The 18,748-nt window shown below is 38.9% G+C and overlaps 1 pseudogene; it reads left to right on the plus strand.

Moving 5' to 3' along the window:
• The first annotated feature begins 17,877 nt into the window (after positions 1 to 17,877).
• On the plus strand, positions 17,878 to 18,435 carry LOC114895789 (annotated as a pseudogene).
• The last annotated feature ends 313 nt before the right edge of the window (positions 18,436 to 18,748 follow it).

The following is an 18,748-nucleotide window of genomic DNA, read 5'->3' on the forward strand; positions in this document are numbered from 1 at the left end:
CTTGTGATAGTATACCCACAATATCAGCTGAGGTTTACCATATGTACTCAAGGGATAGAGGGCTTCGTCTGCTCCAGGCTGCTGGGGTTATGTCCTTCCTCTCACAGCACACAGATGCACACCAGCCCCCAGAAGCCGAAATGCCAAAATTGACTGAAAATAAGGGAGGCTTTGAGGAGGCATTACAAGATGCTGAATATCAACTTGTAGTATTTCACTTCTAGGCCACATGGTGAGAGCTTGTAAATGATCAAGCTTGTTTTCACTTATGTTCCCTGTGTGAAAAGTATGCTGATGCGGGTTCACTGAAGGAGCGAAGAATGACTGTCAGGATGTTGCTTCCCACTGTGAGGGCAAGTGCACACAAGACCTCAGTTGCATAAAAAGAGACAAAAGTTAATAGGTCAAACCTAAGAAAAGACCATATATTTACACGTGATCTAAAGAAAAGATTCCTTAGCCTGGAGTTCTCCACTAAATAAGATGTGCATTTGGTAAATAACAGGTGGTACCAAGATCTTCATCTGGTAGCTACTAAAAAACATAATCTCTGAAACAGTGAAGCAAATATCCAACATTCCACTGTACTATATAACAAGTGGACAATTTGAACTCAGAAATAAACATTTTAAATAGATCACATTGTAGAACAAACTTGAGATATAAACTCATTCATTATAGAAACAGTAAACTAAGGCCAACAGAGGTTAAGAGATTACACAAGATTGCCATTTATCCTGAAAATGCAAATACCTCACCATTCTACAACAAATTCTACTATGTGTACTCTGGTTAGAATAGAATACACTACACCCCAGACAACTGGGATTTGTCAAGTGGCTCTGGACTGTGTAAATCACAATGAACGCTGATAAGGAAGGCTCTAAGACAGTGTAAGACCAGAAAGTGCTTCTGAATTACTGTGTATTAAGTTTATTAAGTTCTGTATAGTTTCAATGTTAAATATGCATTTTTATGTTTGTCTACGGGGGAAAATGCACAACCTAAAAGTTGAGAATTATGTTTTATCTGGCAGACAAAACTGAGGACTTGAGCCCGGAAGACAGCCTCTCAGATAGCTCTGAGGGACTGCTCCGAAGAGGTAATAGAGGAGCTGGGATATACAAAGCATCAAAAGATTACTATTAATTAAAGAAAACCAGACCTCTCAAGTTAATGAATTTAGCACTTTTCTGTGTATGGGAAGATGCAAGAGTCAGGGCTCATTGAAATCCTTCCTTTGATGTGCACCTCAGCTCTCTGGGGCCAGTGTCCTGCTTTTCTCCATCCTGAATCCCCTCAGTGTGCACAGTCAGGGGCGGCTGCAGTGCCTGCTGGCTTGATGGCTGCAACATCCTTTGTTTACTGAAGTGGCAGGCAACACTTTTCACCCACATGTTAGAGTTCTCTTAAATATCAATAACATGTACCCATATGTTAACATGTATATATGATATGTTCTTATATATTAGTCAACCAAGTATGTTCAGTTTCAGGGTTAGAAGTCCTTCTACTTCTTTCATAATACATTTATGAATAGCTAATGTTAGAGAGATTAAGATTACTCAAGCTGTTCCATCTTGAATACTTCCTATGATTTTCAAGAAAAATCTTCCTTCAGAGATTTTATCAGTCTTAGGTAAAATTATGGCAATCAACACTTATACTCAGGAAGCTTTGATATCAAAATCCTTACATTATAAAAAATCAAGCCCAAATTATTCTCCTCACATGTGAATCTTTGCTTAGGATCCATGTTCAATCCTCTTTTCATTGTATTAAATCTACCTTCCACCCACTCCCAAGAAAGGAAAGAACAAAATCTGTGATTGATATATTATGTCCAATTTAAAACATGCTAGTGTCTTAAAACAATCATTTTTAATAGGTATGAGAGCAAAATCTCCACGACATGTATATACTCTATTCCTTTTAACTCAACAAAAGCTCGAACTAGAGAATACACTCAAGGGTCTCATTAACCACTGAAATCTGCACAAGTATCACAAGCTATGGCTGCCAGTGGCCACAAAGAAAATGAAGGTGAGTTCCTCCTAAAAGGGATAATGATAGATATTTTTATATTCCCCAGAATTATAAAGAAGATCATTTTTCAAAAATTCTTAAACATTATAGAGTTTAGAAGCAAATGAGCTTAAAATTTTGATGGGTATTAAAAGCTGATTTCTGTAAGATAAATTCAAAGAGGAAAAATCCTTGTATAAGCCACATGTTGATGTTCCGACATTTTAAACCATTATTAAAATCAATGTAAGCTGTTTCTATAATGAGAGCACAGAACTGTGGTACCCTAATAATAAAACAGGTATATTTTTTAACCTCTCATTCTACCCTCATATGAATTTAAGTGGTAACAGCAATGGAATAAAACAACTCCCAGAAAAGATTGCAAATTGATGCTGTCATCCCAAGGATGATGGATTGATTCAATTAATCAGTAAGTCCTTTCTAAGAGTCCTTCAGGGAGTTATTTACCAGAGGCATACCCTGTTTGTTCCCCTTCCGTGCGCCTGTCATTTTTCTTCATTATTCTTCTAGTTTTACTCATTATATCCTTTGGGGATATGTTGATCTCCACGTGCAGAGAGGTTTTTGCACACAGCTGTCTAGACATAAATCTTTCCAGCCTCACAGTGGAAGCCACCAGAACACCTGAACTTCTTGTCACTGTTATGTCAGGCTGACCAAGACTCTTAGGATGAAGTCAAACAAATGGGCACTGAGTTATGACTGGTAAGTCAATGGGGAAGTATCAAATTGAGTGAAAACTATGAAAAATCCTCCATCGGTAAGGATATAACAACCCTGCGCTCCACGCACCATGGAACTAGCCTTCCCATCTCCAAAAGCAGGTAGGCAAAAACCAAAGGGCTGAGAGGCTGAGGCCGAGGCTAATAATTCATGGAAAAACAGAGCATATTCAGTGAATGTGTTGTTTTGAGTGCTAAAAGGCAAATATTCTTAAACATGAAACATTTCTATTTCTAATGGGCAAAAGCATCTGTCAGTTCAAGTTGTAAAGAATAAGAACTCAAGGAGAAGATGTCTGGAGGGGAGCATCAGTGCTAAATCTTGCTATCAGGGTGGACTACACAGTTTGTGGGGCCCAGAGCAAAATGAAAATGCGGGGCCCCTTTTTCAAGGAGTAAGATGAAAGTGCTGCTAAAAAAGATTTTCCCTTAAAATATTTTTTTACTTACAAAACATAATGAGGGTAATAGTAACATAAATAACCATATAAAATATAAATTATAAAACATAATATTTTGGAGTTCTAATTATAAATACAGTAGCCTATTAAGTGGGATATTTTGATTGATCGTAAGATTTGACTCACTTTTCTACAATTAAGTCATCAAAATCCATGCTTTGGGGCTTCCCTGATGGCGCAGTGGTTGAGAGTCTGCCTGCTGATGCAGGGGACGCGGGTTCGTGCCCCGGTCGGGGAAGATCCCACATGCCGCAGAGCGGCTGGGCCCGTGAGCCACGGCCGCTGAGCCTGCGCGTCCGGAGCCTGTGCCCTGCAACGGGAGAGGCCACAACAGTGAGAGGCCCGCGTACCGCAAAAAAAAAAAAAAAAAAAAAAAAAATCATATGCTTTTAGCCAATTCATTTGCAATCAATATAAATATGACATCAATCATCTCGGCAAATGCATCAATGGTTTTTTATAATTTCTAATTTTGAGAAGAATCTTTCTGCTGATACACCTATTACTGGAACTGTGAAGAATATTTTATAAAAAGTGACAATATTGGGTGTATTTCTGATAAATTATTTTTTTTTTTTTTTGTTTTTTTGTTTTTTTGCAGTACTCGGGCCTCTCACTGTTGTGGCCTCTCCCGTTGCGGAGCACAGGCTCTGGACGCGCAGGCTCAGCGGCCGTGGCTCACGGGCCCAGCTGCTCTGCGGCATGTGGGATCTTCCCTGACCGGGGCACGAACCCGCTTCCCCTGCATCGGCAGGCGGACTCTCAACCACTGCGCCACCAGGGAAGCCCTGATAAATTATTTTGAAATATAAATTTTAGTCATTTGAACTAGTGGTTCACAGAACAATTTTTCTAAAAAGATTTAACTCTTCATAAACATCAGTTTCGTGTAATCTGAATTTTAAAAATTATAGTGGCATTTTAGTATTTCCTCTGATATTTCCTATAACTTGAAGTTGTTTAAGAAGCTGAAAATGGCTTCATTTCTACATCATTGAAAACACCTACTTATGTGTTCTACTGCTGTTATCTTCAATAACAAGAAAAATAATTTTAAAATTGTCTTCCTAGTTAGTAATTTGTTCATTTGAAGTTCACAGGAAAAGAGCTCTTTTCTGTCTACTGCTAGCTACAGACTAATTTCTATGTGTAAGTGGATATTTGTTTACAATGTTGCAGCAGTTTTCACAACCAGAGACTCTAAACTCTTTGAATAATTCTAACAACTCTGATATGCTTTGTTGCAATATCCATGTGTATGCTTTTATCTTGTAATAATTTATTGACAAAGTTTACTGCCTGAGCACTAGCAGTTCCTGTCCCAGCACTAAACCATAGTTAATATTTGTGCAGGAGCTGCAGGGACCGGTTCTCTTCGTGAATTAACGGGCAAGCCGGCCTCCCACAGTTCCCAGGGCTGCCTGGGCCCTCTGCTTTCCCCAGGGGTACAGCAGTCACTTCCTCTGCTGCTTTCACTGTCACCGCTGCCAATCTGGTCCCAGGTCCTTTCCCGGTCACCCAGTCAGCCCAGTGGCTCCTTGGATTGCCCTGGGGCTGGCCAGAACAATTGCTCTGCATGCTGTGCCCAGGGGACTGAGTCAGAGCCATCAGGCACTGCTGCTAGATCACAAACACTGGCAGGGCTGTCCCCCGAGGGTATCTCCTCTGCTCACCACATGCTCAAAAATAGTATATTAAGAATTTCCTGAAGAGGACAGTAGAGCATTAAACCAAGCATCAGACTCCTCTGAGCATGGGGATCATATGTGATACACACCCCATGCCCAAAAAGCTAGCCCTGCTTGCTAGATAAGCCAAGAGTAAAAATTCCTCTGCCTCTACCCACACTTCAAAGTTATCCCCATTTTGTTACTGGAATAGACATAATTAGGATATATTTCATTTATTATTAAAAATATTCCTGGGATTATTTTTTGAGTAAAAAACAATTACGTTTCAAAAAAGAATTTAAAAAATAGATTGGATACGTTGGCTACCAAGGCTGGTGAGTATTTTCAGAACTTCCAATGAATTGGATCAAATACTGGTTATATGTACAATTAGTCAGGTTTTTATTACACTTTTATTAAAGAAAGATTTTGTATGGATAACTGAAATCTATTGCAGTGCATGGGCACTAACATTTCACGGCTGTAATTCAATCTAGTAACAACTTTAAGAATAAATTTCAAGAATAACAAGGGTTGTTTCTCAATACCTCCCACTAAAATTCTAAAATAAGAATTATTGAGGTTAGTGAGAGTATATATCCAATCCTTTTTTTTTTTTTTTCCTGGCATCAAAGCAGACAAGAAAGCCTAGGTTTACAAGAATAGGAAGGAGCAAGGCTACAACTGAGTTCACGTGGTTCCCAGCATCAAGGAATAGAAGCCAGCTGACTGGGTGGACCTGGGTCTACATCTTTTCTCCACCAGTTACTAGTTATGTTGCTTTGAAAAAGACCCAACTGACAACACATTTCCTAAGATGGGGATGATGTGTCCTGTAGGAGAGAATAGGACAAGTATGGATGCATGTCACCATGCAACACTGGAACTGGGATCAGGGTCATTTCCTCTTGGTGACATGAATGCTGACAAGAGAATTGTTGCGACTGATAAGGGGTGTTGAATCCCTGCCAGGTTAAGGAAAAAGGTGACTGGGTTCAATTAAGTTTGTTTCATGACATGCTGAGTCTTAGAAGAGTGACATTTAAACTTGCACGAAAACCCAAGTTCTGCAGCTCATAACTTGCTGACGGCCTGGTATCCACATAGCACTTCGATGACAGGAGGCAGCATGTCCTGTGTTTCGTAAGTTATGGAAACGTGGTCCTAAGGGGCTTCGACTTGTCAGCTATGCCAATAATAACCTCTTGCTACTTCTCGGCTCTCTCGTTCCACGAATATTCAGTCTGATCTAATTATTAAAGGTATCTAATAGAGAACAGACTTGTGGATGCCAAGGGAGGTGGGGAAGGGATGGTTTGGGAGTTTGGGACCATCAGGTGCAAACTATTAAATAGAAAATAGATAAACAACAAGGTCCCACTGTATAGCACAGGGAACTGCACTCAGTATCCTGTGATAAACCATAATGGAAGAGAATATGAAGACTATATATCCTACAGGACTAGGAGCTGTAACGAAACATTCTGCTTTAATTAAATGCTTTTGAGTTGTTCTAAACCACTTAGATTTACAAACTACCTTAGACATCTCTCAACTCTGCCTGTTTAAGGACAGGAAGCCTTTCCTGTTACAATTCAAACTGTTTTAATGTTTGATAGAAAAGGCTAGTAGTTTTGTGAGATTTGTTGAATGTATATTTCTGTGTATTAGTTGTGAACAAACTCACCAATTGTGTCCAGAAGATTTTTTAAAGAAGTTTGATTATATCCTATTTGAGGCATTAAGTGTCAGGTGTTTAGTGTTAGGGTTCGGTCTACATGAAAGATGATAGGAGTTTCCAAAGGTGAAGATCCTACAAACAGAATGTAAATGATTAGAGTTAGGAATTTGGAATTTTAACTATGCAATGGTTGTAGGTTTCTTTATTTCATTTGTCCTCAGGACTGGGAAATCCAGTGAGTTCAATGAATTAAATGGTTTTTGTTTCATTGCCAGCTTTGATGTTAAAGCAAAGCACCTTGAAACTACTTCACTTGCATAGTTTCTCAACAATGGTGAAGGGATTCGGGAATGAGGCAAGGGAGGTAACTGCCAGGGCACCTGGCCCCCTGAAAGCTTTGTCAGGACTTTGGCTTTTCCTGTACGGAAAAGCCCTAAATGGTTTGGAGGAACAAACTGACTTATATTCTTAAAGTATGTACATACTATAAGAGTGGTTTTCAACACGTGTGCAGACCCTGGATCAGCAGAATCAGCTGAACCTGGGAGTTTATTAGGAGCGTACATTCACAGCCCCCACCCCAGACCTAGTGAATCAGTAATAGCAGCAAACTGTGTTTCCTTTGTTTCTTTTTTTTTAAATAGTTGATTTACAATGTGTGTCAGTTTCAGGTGTACAGCAAGGTGATTCAGCTACATATATATATACATATATATATATATATATATATATATATATACTTTTTCAGATTCTTCTTCCATACAGGTCACCAAAGAACACTGAGTAGAGTTCCCTGTGCTATACAGTAAGTCCCTGCCAGCCATCCACTCCACACATAGTAGTGTGCATTGCTAATCCCAAACTCTCAATTCATCCGTCCCCCTCAACTTTCCCCTTCGGCAAACACAAGTTTGTTTTCTGAGTCTGTTTCTGTTTTGTAAATAAGTTCATTTGTATCATTTTTTTAGATTCCACATATAAGTGATATCATATGATATTTGTCTGTCTTTGATTTACTTCACTTAGTATGATAATCTCTAGGTCCATCCATGTTGCTGCAAATGACATTATTTCATTCATTCTATGGCTGAATAATATTCCATTGTATATATGTACCACATCTTCTTTTTCCATTCATCTGTCGATGGGCATTTAGGTTGCTTCCATGTCTTGGCTACTGTAAATAGTGTTGCGATGAACCTTGGGGTACATGTATCTTTTCAAATTATGGTTTTCTCTGGATATATGCCTAGGAATGGAAATGCTGGATCATATGGTAACTCTATTTTTAGTTTTTTAAGGAATCTCCATACTGTTTTCCATAGTGGCTGTACCAATTTATTCCCACGGACAGTATAGGAGGGTTCCCTTTTATCCACACCCTCTCCAGCATCTATGGTTAATAGACATTTTTGGTGATGGCCATTCTAACCTGTATGAGGTGAGACCTCATTGTAGTTTTGATTTGCATTTCTCTAATACTCAGAGATGCTGAGCATCTTTTCACATGCTTTTTTGGCCATCTGTATATCTTCTTTGAAGAAATGTCCACTTAGGTCTTCCAAACATTTTTTGATTGGGTTGTTTTTTGATATTGAGCTGCATGAGCTGTTTGTATATTTTGGAAATTAATCCCTTGTCAGTCGCATCATTTGCTAATATTTTCTCCCATCCTGTGGGCTGTCTTTTTGATTTGTTTATGGTTTCCTTTGCCATGCCAAAGCTTTTAAGTTTCATTAGGTCCCATTTGTTTATTTTTGTTTTTATTTTCATTGCTCTAGGAGACAAGTCACAAAAGATATTGCTGCTATTTATGTCAAAGAGTGTTCTTCCTATGTTTTCCTCTAAGAGTTTTTTATACTATCTGGTCTTGCACTTAGGTCTTTAATCCATTTTGAGCTTATTTTTGTGTATGGTGTTAGAGAATGTTCTAATTTCGCCCTTTTATATACAGCTGTCCAGTTTTCCCAACACCACTTATTGAAGGGACTGTCTGTTCTCCATTGTATATTCTTGCCTCCTTTGTTGTAGATTAATTGGCCATAGGTGCATGGGTTTATTTCTGGGCTTTCTACCCTGTTCCATTAATCTATATTTCTGTTTTTGTGCCAGTATCATACTGTTTTGATTACGGTAGCTTTATAGTATAGTCTGAAGTCAGGAAACCTGATTCCTGCAGCTCCATTTTTCTTTCTCAAGATTGCTTTGGCTATTCAAGGTCTTTTGTGTTTCCATACTTAAGGTTTTTTGTTCTAGATCTGCAAACATTGCCATTGGTAATCCAACAGGGATTGCACTGAATCCCAAGAATGCCTTGGGTATTATAGACACTTTGACATTATTGATTCTTTCAATCTAAGAACATGGTGTATCTTTCCATTTGTTTGTGTCACCTTTGATTTCTTTCATCAGTGTCTTACAGTTTTCAGAGTACAGGTCTTTTACCTCCTTAGGTAGGTTTGTTCTTTTTGATGCGATGGTAAATGGGATTGTTTCCTTAATTTCTCTTTCTGATCTTTTGTTGTTAGTGTAGAGAAATGCAACAGATTTCTGTGTATTAACTGTGTATCCCGCAACTTTACCGAATTCATTGATGAACTCTAGTAGTTTTCTGGTAGTATCTTTAGAATTTTCTATGTATAGTATCATGTCGCCTGCAAACAGTAACAGTTTTACTTCTTTTCCAATTTGGATTCCTTTTCTTTTTCTCTTCTGATTGCTGTGGCTAGGACTTCCAAAACTATGTTGAATAAAAGTGGTGAGAGTGGACATCCTTGTCTTGTTCCTGATCTTAAAGGCTTTCAGCTTTTCACCATTGAGAACAATGTTGGCTGTGGGTTTGTCAAATACGGCCTTTATTATGTTGAGGTATGTTCCCTCTATGCCCACTTTCTGGAGAGTTTTTATCATAAATGGGAGTTGAGTTTTGTCAAAAGTTCTTTCTGCATCTCTTGAGATGATCATATGGTTTTTATTCTTCAATATGTTAATGTGGTGTATCACACTGATTGATTTGCGGATACTGAAAAACTTGCATCCCTTGTAAATATCCCACTTGATCATGGTACATGATCCTTTTAATGTATTGTTGGATTCGGCTTGCCATTATTTTGTTGCAGATTTTTGTGTCTATGTTCATCGGTGATACTGGCCTGTAATTTTCTTTTATTGTGATATCTTTGTCTGGTTTTGGTATCAGGGTGTTGGTGGCCTCATAGAATGAGTTTGGGAGTGTTCCTCCCTCTGCTATATTTTGCAAGAGTTTGACAAGGATAGGTGTTAGTTCTATAAATGTTGGATAGAATTCGCCTGTGAAGTCATGTGGTCCTGGACTTTTGTTTGTTAGGGGTTTTTTAAATCACAGTTTCAATTTCAGTACTTGTGACTGGTCTATTCATATTTTCTCTTTCTTCCTGGTTCAGTCTTGGGAGATTGTACCTTTCTAAGAATTTATCCATTTCTTGCAGGTTGTCCATTTTATTGGCACACAGTTGCTTGTAGTAGTCTCTTATGATCCTTTGTATTTCTGTGATGTCTGTTGTAACCTCTCCTTTTCATTTCTAATTTTATTGATTTGAGCCCTCTCCCTTTTTTTCTTTGATGAGTCTGGCTACAGGTTTATCAATTTTGTTTATCTTTTCAAAGAACCAGCTTTAAGTTTAATTGATCTTTGCTATTGTTTTCTTCATCTCTATTTCATTTATTTCTGCTCTGATCTTTATGACTTCTTTCCTTCTACTAACTTTGGGTTTTGTTTGTTCTTTCTCTAGTTGCTTTAGGTGTAAGGTTAAGTTGTTTATTTGAGATTTTTCATGTTTCCTAAGGTAAGATTGTATTGCTATAAACTTCCCTCTTAGAACTGCTTTTGCTGCATCCCGTGGGTTTTGGATCATAGTGTTTTCATTTTCAGTTGTCTCTAGGTATTTTTTGATTTCCTCTTTGATTTCTTCAGTGATCCATTGGTTGTTTAGTAGCATATTGTTTAGCCTCCACGTGCTTATGTTTTTTACAGTTTTTTTCTTGTAGTTGATTTCTAATCTCATAATGTTATTATTGGAAAAGATGCTTGATATGATTTCAATTTTCTTAAATTTACCAAGGCTTGCTTTGTGGCCCAGCATGTGATCTATCCTAGAGAATGTTCCGCATGCACTTGAAAAGAATGTATATTCTGCTGCTTTTGGATGCAGCAGATAAATACCAATTAAGTTCATCCAATCTAATGTGTCATTTAAGGCCTGTGTTTCCTTATTGATTTTCTTTCTGGATGATCTGTCCGTTGATATAAGTGGGGTGTTAAAGTTACTGGGTTACTGTCGATTTCTCTTTTTATGGCTGTTAGCATTTGCCTTATATACTGAGGTGCTCCTATGTTGGGTGCATATGCATTTACAATTGTTATATCTTCTTCTTGGATTGATCCCTTGATCATTATGTAGTGTCTGTCTTTGTCTCTTGTAAGAGTCTTTATTTTAAAGTCCATTTTGTCTGATATGAGTATTGCTACTCCAACTTTCTTTTGATTTCATTTGCATGGAATACCTTTTTTCACTTTCAGTCTGTATGTGTCCCTAGATCTGAACTGGGTCTGTTATAGACAGCATATATATGGGTCTTGTTTTTGTATCCATTCAGACAGTATGTGCCTTTTGGTTGGAGCATTTAATCCATTTACATTTAAGGTAATTATAGATATGTATGTTCTTATTGCCATTTTGTGAACTGTTTTGGATTTTTTTTTTGTAGGTCTTTTTCCTTCCCTTCTTCTTTTGCTCTCTTCTCTTGTGATTTGAGAACTATCTTTAGTGTTGTGTTTGTATTCCTTTTTCTTTTTTGTGTATCTACTGTAGATTTTTAGTTTGCAGTTACCATGAGGTTTTTATATAGCAATCTACATATATATATACAAGATTGTTTTAAGTTTCTGGTCTCTTAATTTCAAATGCATTTCCAATCTCCTGCATTTGTACTCTCTTAGTCTCATAATTGCTTATTTTGATATCATATTTGTTTGTGGATGATTTCCTGCCTTTACTATATGTAGCTTTCCCATTCATAATTTTCTTGTTTCTAGTTGTGGCCTTTCCTTTTCACCTAGAGGAGTTTCTTTAGCATTTGTTGTAAATGCTGAATTTGGTGTGCTGAATTCTCTTAGCTTTTGCTTGTCTGTAAAGCTTTTGATTTTTCCATCAAATCTGAATGAGAGTCTTGCTGGGTAGAGTATTCCTGGTTGTAGGTTTTCCCTTTCATCACTTTAAACATATCATGCCACTCCCTTCTGGCCTGCAGAATCTCTGCTGAAAAATCAGCTGATAAGCTTATGGGGATTCCCTTCTATGTTATTTGTTGCTTTTCCCTTATCACTTTTAATATTTTCTCTTTGTCTTTAATTTTTGTCAATTTGATTAATATGTGTCTAGCATGTTCCTCCTTGGGTTTATCCTGTATGGGACTCTGCGCTTCCTGGACTTGGGTGACTGTTTCCTTTCCCATATTAGGGAAGACTTCAGATATTATCTCTTCAAATATTTTCTTCAAATATCCAATAAATTTAAAATAAGATGGATTTCTTGCTAAAATGATTTTAGAAATGGAAAATATTCTTAATTATAATGCATCATGAATCAAGACACAGTGTCAAATGAGTAAATTGAGATAATATATTTTATGTAATTGATTGAGAGATATTATATTTTCTTCCTTCTATGTGTTTCTTCTCTATGTGGGCATATATCCGAAGCATTAGAATAGCAAAGTTACCTCTCTTACTCTTTTTTCTATTATAAACAGTGTGCAATGTAAGATAATATTAAGGATATGATAAGTGCCACACAATATTCTGTACTGCCACAGCATCTAAGTGACAAATCCAAATTTCAAACATAGAGTCTGTCCACAGAGCCCACAGTTCTAACTTCTAATAAAGTCTCCAGAGAGCAGATGTAAGTAGCTTGCTGTGTTTTTCTGTAACATCAAAGAAGATCTGTCTCTCTGATTATAGCTGATTCTTATTCATTCACTCACAGAATTTGTAGTTCTGACCCTATTCAGGGAATTCACTTCTTTCCACCCACCCCTCCTCCCCAGACACATTTCACTGAGACAAGAAAAAAAATGGGATTTCTTAATAATGACGGCCATCAGGCAGAGGGTGGACTTCAGCAGAAAACCCTGGAATTAGCCTTCCCTAAGGGTCTCCATGGCTTAAAAGTGGACTTATGACCACAGGACCTCTCTCATCAACATTCTTTCACTGTCTGTATAGGGAGGAAAAACAAAGCACAGTGAGAAAAAAAAAAGGACAGTGAATCTTGGTAAATGTGGTCAATTCTGAAGGAAAACAAGACACTTGTAATATATTATGTTTATAAATTCCCTTCTCCATAAGTCCCACTTGGGTTGTGCTTGACATTTAAAATTGAAACTAACAGAGAAGTGCTGAGCTAGAGAAAATGGGATGCAGATGGACAGTGAACCAGGACTTGTTAAGTATTTGTTGCCAGTGTTAATCATTCTTACAGGCAGGATTTACTACGACTACAAAAAGTCACATCTTCCTAAAGGATTATTTACATAGGAAGGCTAGGAAAAAACTGAAACGGTTCCCTACAGTTTTCTACCATCCATGCCAAGCATAATGGTATTCCCTCATTCTTATTCTCATCAAATAGCTATCGGCAATTTATCCTTCTGAAACAGTGTACATTTACAATTAAAAGCCAAGCAAGTTTCCTTAAAAAACTTACCTATTGATTTATCTTTTCTTATATTTTGTTTATAAAAGTCAACAGCATTTTATGTGTATTATCGATTGTTAGTGAATGATCACAAATTTTCTTCAGTCTTGCTTTGGTTGACAATTTCTGTTTGTATTAAAGGAGATGGAAACACATACAACAACTGATATGACCCTCAAATTTTAATTCTAGTTATAAATCACTGTATTAGTTTCCTATTGCTGCTATAACAAATTACTACAACTTAGTGATTTAAAACAACATAAACTTATTAAGCTATTAAGATATGATTCTGGGGCTTCCCTGGTGGCACAGTGGTTGAGAGTCCGCCTGCCGATGCAGCGGACACGGGTTCGCACCCCGGTCCGGGAAGATCCCACATGCCGCGGAGGGGCTAGGCCCGTGAGCCATGGCCGCTGAGCCTGTGCATCCGGAGCCTGTGCTCCGCAACAGGAGAGGCCACAGCAGTGAGAGGCCCGCGTACCGCAAAAAAAAAAAAAAAAAAAAGATATGATTCTGGAGATCAGAAGTCCAAAATGGGTTTCACTGGGCTCAAATCAAGGTGTCAGCAGGATTTTGTTCCTTCTGGAGGTCCAAGAGAAGAATCTGTTTCTTTGCCTTTTCCAGCTTCTGGAGACTTCCTGCTTTCCTTGGTTATAGGTCCTTTCTTCTGTCTTCAAAGTCAGAAGTATAGCATCCTCAAATCCCTCTGACTCTGTGACCTCTGATATCATCTTCACCTCTTCCCCACTGACACTGACCCTCCTGCCTCCCTCTTACAAAGATCCCTGTGATTATGATATTCCAGAATAATTTTCCTATCTCAAAATCCTTAATCATATCTGCAAAAGGGACTACAAAAATCCCTTTGTTATGTAAGGTAACACGTACATATGTTTCAGGGGTTAAAGCATGGCCATCTTTGGAGGGTCATTATTATACCAACCATAATCGCCAAGTCTACCTAGGTACTACCCCACACACACTGGTATAAGAGCCAGCATTCCTAACTGCTGATATATAATATCACGTAGGATATTAAAAATCTTTGAATCACAGAATTACTTAAATCAGCATTGAATCCTCTGCTTTCTGGCAATAAGAATTAGAATCCTGGAATTCTAAGGGGGACAGAATCTTAAACTAGTCATCTCTTTCTCTGAACACAGAAGATTGCTGTGTCTTAGGCTGAAAGGGCCCAAGTGGAAGTCTCAGTGAGACTCTCAGGCTACTATTTCCACTGCATCATACTGTTGCTAATAATTTGGAAAATCCAATCATTTTTTTAATCCAATCATTTTTAATAAATCACTCCTAAAGACTGTGACTAAAAAGAGAAAAAAAAAAAGAAAGTGTCTAGAATGGATTGGCTGCTATCTATCTCCTTGTGAAATTTTTACAGGAGTTTTCTATATTATATAATTCATCCACTTGGATTCACATCAGTTTAGGAAAATACGGAATATGACACTAAAAATTTTTCACAAAGGCATAACAAAAATTAACTATTAGGTGTTCATTAAATAAAAATAACACACACACATATTAAAAATACTCAGAAATTTATGACAAATAAAATCATCCTCCCCATACATTCACCCTCTATTCTCTCCCCATGGCTAATCTCTATTCATCATTCCATGTGTGTCCTTCCAGAAAAGAACACCCGCACATAGAATAGTGTATGTATATAATGCTCTTTGAGTGACCTTTAAAAATGTACAGAAATGAAACTTTGCACATACTGCATTTTGCTTTTGTTCACTTACTACGTTCTCTATGCCTATCTACCTCATTCTTTTTAACAGATGCAGAGTTTATTCCATTAGATGGAGTACCATCTAACCACTTCCCTATTGGTCAACATTAGATGAATTCAGGGTGTTTTTCGTTGTTGTTGTTTAGTAACAAAGAGCTTTTAGAATTTTATTATTTTTATTTATTTCAGAATAGGCAATATATGCACTAGATTCAAAATCAAAAAGCTCTCTCTCACACCCGATTTCTAACGTCATACTGCCGTTTTGAAGGCAGCCATAGTTATACAAGCTGTGTGGGCACCTTGCTTTTACACACTTAACAAAATTCCTTGAAGATCTTTCCATAGCAGCACTCATAGTCTTCAGTGAAATCTATTCTATATGCCTTCAATTATTATTAGCTCTGGGAAGAACTGATGCCTTAAAGAAGGACATTTTGGTGGGAGGTTTTGGTTTTGTTTATTTCCAAAATATGAGAAATGTACATTTGTCTATAATTCAGATCTTATTAAGACACCCAAGATTTATTAATAAAAATCTATTCTGAAGTGACCTGCCTCCTATGTCACCCATTCAAGGGCCTAACAACACTCGCTACAGAGAAACTCTTCCTTGTGTCTATTCTTAGTGCACTTTCCAGCAATTTAAGCATATTGACAATTACTTTGTCCTTAATGAAGACAGAATAGCTTCTTATTGCTCCCAAAATGGTGATAAATGTCTTTAAAAAATCTCTGCCACATGGATTTTCATTTGCTTAATATTTCAAAATAGCCCCAATCTTTGATATAACAAACCAGAAAGAGAAACATTTGTACCCAGAAATGAAGCAAAGAAAATCGTATGTGGGTACTTTCCAGGATGGGGCACACAGAAGATGAAGACTGTTCCTGACAGACGTGGCATATGTATAAGGTGTGGTCAGCAAGGGAGGCAAAAGCTGCCCTGTCTTCATCACAAAGAAGGGATTTATAACCGAGGGCCCCCTGAGAGTATCTATGTATGCAAACGGCAATAAAGATTCCTGAAAGGATTTAGAGTGTCTTTTTCTCTAACTTTGGAAAATGCTTACAAGTGCAAATCTTATAAAGACAAGCTTTGAAATATATCACCATTCTTTTGTAAATTTCTCATTGCATAAAGAATTGCCCACTTTTCCTAAATGATTTTTGCTAGAATATTCTCATAGTATCCACCAGACATTTCACTTATCAACGTTCATCCATGTGCAGTTGTACAGACCTCAAATTTTCCAACTGGAATCACCGACGAATTTGAACCTATCCTCTTTCACAGCTGTATAAATCAACTCATACACTGAGGATTTACTATGTACCATAAATCTAATGGGATACAAAGGAATATTAAGACTGAGATATCTGCCTTAGTGAACATAAAGAATTAATAATGCATGGTAAATATGCAGCGAGTGCTACAGATATGCGTGCTGATCAGATCCATTTATGGCTAAAAATAGTCTAAATTTCAGTGGTTTATGTCTTTCGCATGTTACTGAGATTTCACTACGCAAATAAGAGTGAATGGTCTTAGTGAGGAAAAACAAAATACCCCTGATGATGATAGGCACTTATATTATGAAAAAACTTACAAACTGTTCATAATCTGGTATCATTAAGCAGTAGAAAGAACAATGCTGTCAAATGCAGAAAATGTAAAATTCATTTTGCTCTCATTTTTTTCTTCTATCCCCTCTTGTATCTTTCTTCTAAGCCTACGGGGGGGGGGGGTGTGGTGGGGGAGGAAGGGGAAGGAAGGGGGCACAGTCCAAAATAACTTGCAGCTAATTATGCAAATGACTTTATCTTTTCGTATTGTATTGTCTTTTCAAAATAGTTAAAGAATCAGAAACCCCTATCCTGGTGTTAGTTGGATCATGCCAGAGGGCTTGACCCAAGCATGTATCAACTAGTCCTAGAGGATTTAGACCAAAGGGGGCTCAAAAGTAAAATGTTCTCTATTTCAAGTATTAGGAAAAATACATTCATTTTCATGTTAGACACACTTGAAAGGTGAGACTCTGAGAAGCTAAACAGTGTGTTCTTCTTCAGGTAATAAAAGCAGTAACTTCGGGGCTTCCCTGGTGGTGCAGTGGTTGAGAGTCCACCTGCCGATGCAGGGGACGCGGGTTCGTGCCCCGGTCCGGGAAGATCCCACATGCCGCGGGGCGGCTGGGCCCGTGAGCCATGGCTGCTGAGCCTGCGCGTCCGCTCGCAACAGTGAGAGGCCCGCATACCGCAAAAAAAAAAAAAAAGCAGTAACTTCAATTTTGGTGCTACTGTGATTAGACCTGGGTGAGAACTACTGGATTTACAATTATGACTGGATCTTGAATAAAGTGCATTCTTCACAGCTAAGTGCAATTTTATTCTCAGTTCAATTATTTCAGACACATCACCTCTGACAGTTACTGAGATTCTTCCTAAGTACCTCAGGCCCAAGTCCACTCTCCCAGAGCCATCAGAGTCCAGATGCTAACTGTCTGATGCTTATTTACCCAATCTCAAATCCCATTCCCCCGTACTCTCCTAACCTCCCCAGCGTGAGCTTTGGAAGCCGCAGGTCTATCGTAAGTAACCTCTCCTACACGCTTATACACTATTTAAACCTGCTCCTCACTCACTCTCTTGCTCTATCTAAATCACGATTCTCAAATGCTCGTGTCATAAGCATCACCTGGAGTACTACAGAAGCTGCAGCAGCCTCTTCTCCCACCACCTTTTGCCTCTGGATTTCTCAGGGGGCAGCAACCTCTTGATCAGGAGCTCAACCGACTACCATGGTCTCCACGTCAGGCCAGCAGTTCGCAGGTGGCAGCACCAAGGCACCAGAGGTGGCGTCAGAGGACATGGCCCAGATGGCAGAGCCGCAGCTGCAGCACCATGCCAGCACCTGTAAGTGGGTCCCAGCAGGGGCACAGGTCGTGCTTGCCGTTTGTGACTGCCAGCCCCAAGGTCGTGCTGCACTTTGTGCCCCAGAGTAAACTGCACACGGAGGGCTTCTGGAGCCTGAAGGATGGTGAGGCAATGGAGTTCACCTCTGAGAAGTCCTCTTAGAGACTGGAATCTCTGTGTCACCAGCCCTGGTGGGTGTTCGGTATTGGGAGTGTGAGGTGGCCAAAAGGGAAATACATGCAGAAGGAAGATGAAAATGAGACAGATGAGACAACTGTGGAGGTCTAGACCATCAGGGCAAGGAATGCAAGGAGCCACCCCAGGCCCAGACATGCCACATCTGCCACGTGGCAGCCTCCTGTACACTGAAAGTCCCCAGCTCACAAGGAAGGCCAGCATACTTTGGGGAGGAAGAGGAGATCCAGGGCCCTGCCCTGCTTTAGAGGCTAAGGACTGAGCCTCAGTGTGGGGGCCATCCTTTTGCCATCAGGAAGTTTCCAGGAGTGGGCATCAATCTGCAGAGTGGCAAAGTGGGGACAGGGTGGGTAGGGGCAGCTGGCACTACCATGTATCTCTGACTGGGTCCACACCATCGCCCCCTCTTCCCACTTGGGTCAGGGTAGTGGTGAGACAAAGGAACTCCAACCATACTCTGTTCAAATGCACAGGAGGGCTTTGGAGGAAATCCCTCTAGAGCCTGTATGCTTTATCCAAGTCTCCACCCCTCAAATCTCCAGCTTTTGAAGGTGGCCTGAG

Source organism: Monodon monoceros, unplaced genomic scaffold (genome assembly GCF_005190385.1).
Source record: "Monodon monoceros isolate NGI ecotype Baffin Bay Population unplaced genomic scaffold, NGI_Narwhal_1 Super_Scaffold_15, whole genome shotgun sequence".
Taxonomy (NCBI): Eukaryota; Metazoa; Chordata; class Mammalia; order Artiodactyla; family Monodontidae; genus Monodon; species Monodon monoceros.